The following is a 5,460-nucleotide window of genomic DNA, read 5'->3' on the forward strand; positions in this document are numbered from 1 at the left end:
CCATTTCTGAAGAAGGGTCTTGGCCCGAAACGTCAGCCTTCCTGCTCCTCTGATGCTGCTTGGCCTGCTGTGTTCATCCAGCTCTACACCTTGTTATCTCAGATTCTCCAGCATCTGCAGTTCCTACTATCTCAGTTATTTCAAGGGTTGGCTCTTTGTTTCTTCCAGAAGAAAAGTAACAAGAAGCTATGGAAACAGGAGAACAGGACGTCAAACAGACAACAGAACTGGGGAGAGCAAGGATCTAGAAATACCAGGTGGACCAAGGACATGAAAAACAAGAAAACTCAAAGAGCTAACAGTCAAGTGCCAAGTCTGCATTCATTTCAATACAACATTAAGGGTGTTACTGAAAAGAAAAGACACACATTGAAGTTTTTCATCTTGCACTCATCAGGACAGGTGCAAGACTACCAAATTTCAAAGGGAACAATAATTTATGCTCAATGCTGATTGGTGATAAGTCAACTTTGATTAGTCAAAGTGTTGCCATGTAGAATGCACCAGGAAACTATTGCATCTTATGCTTTTGTTTAATTCAGAAATGGCTCATTGCATGGTCATGCTCATTTCCTCTGCAGAGAGCAGGTACCTGTGTATGATTACACGCAGTTTCTAACAAAGCTTACTTATCACCTTACGTTGGTTGTTTGTGTAATTCTGAGTTCACTCAGGTTTGTTCCACCCAACAGCTCTCTTAGTTGGCCCATTGGTTATTTAAATAAGAACAGGAGGCTAGGGGTTATCATCCATCCAGGATTCCCTGCAGTCTCCAGGACCATGACAGGGAGGTACAGAAGCAAGCCATTCAGCCCTCCAAATCTGCTCTGTTTTTTAATGTGACCATGGCTGATCTGATAATCCTCAACTCCACCTTCCACCTTTATGACATAACCTTTAATTCCCTTGTCAATTAAAAATTTGCCTATCTCAACTTTGCATATACTTAAAGACCCAGCCCATCAGCCCTCTGTGGCAAAGAATTCCACAGTTTCATTACTTTCTGAGGGAAGAAATTCCTCCTCATCTCTGTCTTTAATGGGTAACACTCCCGCTCTGAAATTATCCCCTCTGTTCCTAGACTCTTCCACAAGGCAAAACCAATAAATATGCTACTCATACTGGTTCCCCTTTATTGATTCTCTTCAAAGAATTCTAGTAAATTTGTCAGGCATGATTTCCCTTTTATGAAGCCATGCTGACTCTACTTACTTATGTATTTCCAAATGCTTTGCTAATACATCCTTTATAATACATTATGACTTTTCTATTAACAGATGTTAAGCTAACAGACATATAGTTACATTTTTGCTTCCCTCCCTGTTTAAATAAAGATGTTACTTTGGCAGTTTTCAAATCATCTGGAGCTATTCCAGAATCTAACAATTCCTGGAGATTCAGTACCAGTGCATCCACTATCTCTGCAGCTATTTCCTTTAATATCCTGGAATTCATCCTATCAGGTCCAGTTAACTTATCAGTGTTTAGCTCCATTAATTTATCTAGTATCTTTTCTCTAGAGATTGCTACTGTATGTATGTTCTCCTCCCTTTTGCTCCTTGATTAATTTATAATTTTGGAATGCCGTCTGCGTCTTCTACTGTGAAGACTGATACAAAGTAGATATTCAACTCCTCTGCCATTTCCTGATTCCCCATTATTGGAATTGAAATTAGAATTAGACTTTATTGTCACGTGTACTCAAATACAGGAATACAGGCATACAGTGAAAAATTATTACCCCAGTCTTGTTTATATATACAAAGAAGCTCTAACGGTCCATTTCTATATTGCTTATTAGTTTATCTTAAAAATTCATTTCCTCCTTCTTTTGGTCTTTTTTGTTGTTTTTTTTTAAAAATAAACTTTCTCAATCCTCTGTCTGCAATTTGATACTATCCTTAATTTCCCTAGTTAGCCATGATTGGCTTATTTCTTTCTGAGAATCTTATTTTTCTCGCCAGAATGTATCTTTGTTGTGAGTCATGAACTGTTTTCTTAAATGTCTGCCATTGTTTCTCAATTATCTTTGCCACTATCTCTTTCCTGAGTCCACTCCAGGCAAGTCAGTTTTAATTCCTTTGTAATTATACATATTTTAAATTTAGCACACTTGTTTCGGACCCATATTTCTCTCTCTGAAACATAATGTTAAATTCCATTATGTTATAGTGACTGTTTCTAAGGATTTTTTTTCTAAGAGATCATTTATTAAAATTGCTTCATTACACATTACCAGACCCAACATAGCCTGATCTAGGAATTAAAGATTAATCTCCTAATCACTGATGTAAGCAACACCTGTGCAAAAAATCATTGAAGAATTAAAACAGGAGGTTTTGTTTTCATTAATAGAAGTGTTGGAGCTGGAGAGACAGGTTGGTGTGTCTAGTGCAGGCAGCCATGTGGTGAAATTACTGGACCCAAATGCACACTCTCCTGTCTTCTCAATAAATCACAAAGTACAATGACAGCTCAGTGTCACACTAACTAGGCATCAGGTGCAGTGAGTCAATGTGGAGCTGGTTAAAAAAAAATGCAGCAAAAGAGCAGAAACGTAAGAACAAAAGTGGGTTTGCAGTACTGTTGGATGTAGGTCATGCCATTTATCACTTCAGAATGATGATTGATAACATTGAGTCAACAACTGTGTTAAAGATGAGCTGGCACTTAAAGCAAATTGTGTCTATTTTACAGAATATGTTTTAAACAGACTCCCAGCAAATAGGATTCATGGTCAAAACTACAACTAATGCTCTCCATAAAAATAAGACTATATCTTCAGAAATAGTTACACAATACAAACTGTATCTGTAAAATCTGTGTACTGATAGGGTTCAGTTGGATATAATTGTGCTCAGTATGCCTTTAGGAGACATGCTTATCATGTCTTCGCTGCAACATAGCATGTGACCTGAGGGTATAAAGATCTTGTACTCCATCTTTTCTCAGATCACTTGAAGCATGACACTCTACTGGAAATATGCTTTCTGTTGTAAATGACTAGCTGATATTTACAAGAAATGTACTGTTTCCACATATCAGTTATTTGTAATAAATATCTGTTGGATTTTTCAAAACCACAATATCCACATCCAATTTCTTATGATACAGGTGATAAAGAGCATTGCTGCATCAGGTCAAACAGCCTGCTGGAGGCAAACTCATATCACGGGCAAAATACTCCAACCATTTCTATCCTGACCAGGAAGAATGTTGTAGTTACATGTGTTTTATATGTATAAAATGTTATGTTCAATAGTTTACACATCAGAGATGTATTATGCCATATGTGTGTCATTATATGTATTGTATATGATGTTACTATATACATTATATATAGTGTTATTATATATGCAGCTATTACACTTACTCACGTGAAGATAGTGAATAAATTGTGTATTTGACATTAGCTGTTGCAATACATACTGTACACACCTTATGAGCTGGAATGGTGGTGAGTTTGAGGTGTGTTTGATCTCGATGCAAAATGGGCCAGGTCTGTAATGTTTGCTGGATAGTGGCTTGACCTTTAATCAGTGAGTTCTTATTGAGCAGGTTAATTTTTTTCTGAAGTGAATGGCCTCAGAGTTAAGTCCTGTGTTTTGTTTGGAATCTGTTTGTGTCAGAATACTCTTTATTTAACTTGTTTATTCCAATCCCAGAGCTGGCTTCTGTCTGTAGATCGATTGATGCAGGACAGAGTTCAACAGTTCGAAGTGCTGACCAGTCTGAGACCATCCATTGTGGATGAAATGAAATGCTGAGTAAGTTGGGCAAGATTCATGGTTTTGGGCTGGTAGGTTTGGAGGTTTCCATACACATTACTAAATTGTCTGCCACCTTTGCCCATGGGGGCATCTGGGAGATCCTCTGGAATTCCCAAACACTTTTCAGAAGTTAAAAACCGAAAGAACTGAGGATGCTATAAATCAGGAACAAAAAAACAAAATTGCTGGAAAAGCTCAGCAGGTCTGGCAGTATCTGTGAAGGAAAAAACAGAGTTAACGTTTCCAATCCAAACTGAGGAAGGGTCACCGGACCTGAAACATTAACTCTTTTTTTCTTCACAGATACTGCCAGACCGGCTGAGCTTTTCCAACGTTGTTTTTGTTCCTGACTTTTCAGAAGTTGATAGGAGAAGCAGCTAGAATAGGAGTTGCCAACCCTTGAGGACTGGCCTAGAGTCATCAGGAATTCAAATCGAGTCTCCAGGCCACTGTTGTGAGGAAATGTTGGAGAAAAGCCTAGTGGCAATGTTGGTGCGGGAAAGGGGTGCAATGAAGATTGAGGTGCTGGACTATCAACAGCACCAGTTCTCATGGGCAGAGCAGAGGGCAGTTGGAGGCAGGAGATCAAATTGTGAAACCTCCAGGAATACACTAAACCACAGGTGGCAACCATACACAAGAGTGTCTGTCCTTCTAACCGTTCCAATCTTCCCGAGTGATGATAATCCAAATCTATTCCTTTCTATGATGATACCCAACCTGAAGCACACTTTCCCACTCTGAGTGCTTGGTGCAGTGTGGCAATCTGCAGGTGGAACTGCAGTCTGCTCCACCATTACATTGCCCCTTTTCCAATTATTTGCTATTTGTCTGTTTATTATGCAATTTCAGTCTCCCTACCTAAAACAGGATATACTTGCCATAAGGAAGTGCAGCGTAGGCTCACTAGACTGATACCACGGATGGCAGGACTGTCCTTGAGGAGAGATTGGCAATTCCTCAATTCTATGGTTGAGCATTTTGATGGTGAACTTAGGGCTTTGCTTGTATGAGGTCTTTCTTTCAATTTTTTTGAAGTTTTCTGTCATTTTCCCTCAGAGAGAGAGAGAGGGAGAGAGAGAGACAGAGATAGAAAAAGTGAGAGACAGAAAGAGAGATAGAGAGAGGAAGAAAGAGAGAAAGAGGGAGAGCAAGAAAAAACTTTTATTGAGAACCGGCTAAAGGGTTCATGAAGAAAATGAAAACAGGCTGTAGTTTGTCCCCACAATGCAAACCAATTGCTGGCAACTAACCTTACAGTGCAGGGTGGTCCACTGCCCAATCCATTTGAACTGGGTGTCAGTCAGCTCCAGCCTGGCTTGTAGGGCCCAGTGCAGCTGAGCCTTATCATGGACAGGGGCAAAGCTTCCTCCACCCTAGTGTCCTCCTTCTCCTCTTCAGATGACTGCTCCTGTCCCTCAGTATCTATCACATTGCCTTGCTGCCTGCTCAATGTCTACAAGGCACAGCATGCCAGAGTGATGCAGCACACTCTTCCTGGACTCTACTGGAAACTGTTCCTCCTCAGACTAGTCCTAGCAGCAGAACTACATCTTCAGCAACCCCATTGTCTGCTCCACTATGCCCTGGTTACAGCATGGCTACCAACTTGGTGATACCCAGCTGTGTGACCAAAGCCTTATTGAAAAGGGAGTGCCCATTGTGCTCCAACCCTTTTCACACCCCAAAC

Source organism: Rhincodon typus, chromosome 39 (assembly GCF_021869965.1).
Source record: "Rhincodon typus isolate 14 chromosome 39, sRhiTyp1.1, whole genome shotgun sequence".
Lineage (NCBI taxonomy): Eukaryota > Metazoa > Chordata > Chondrichthyes > Orectolobiformes > Rhincodontidae > Rhincodon > Rhincodon typus.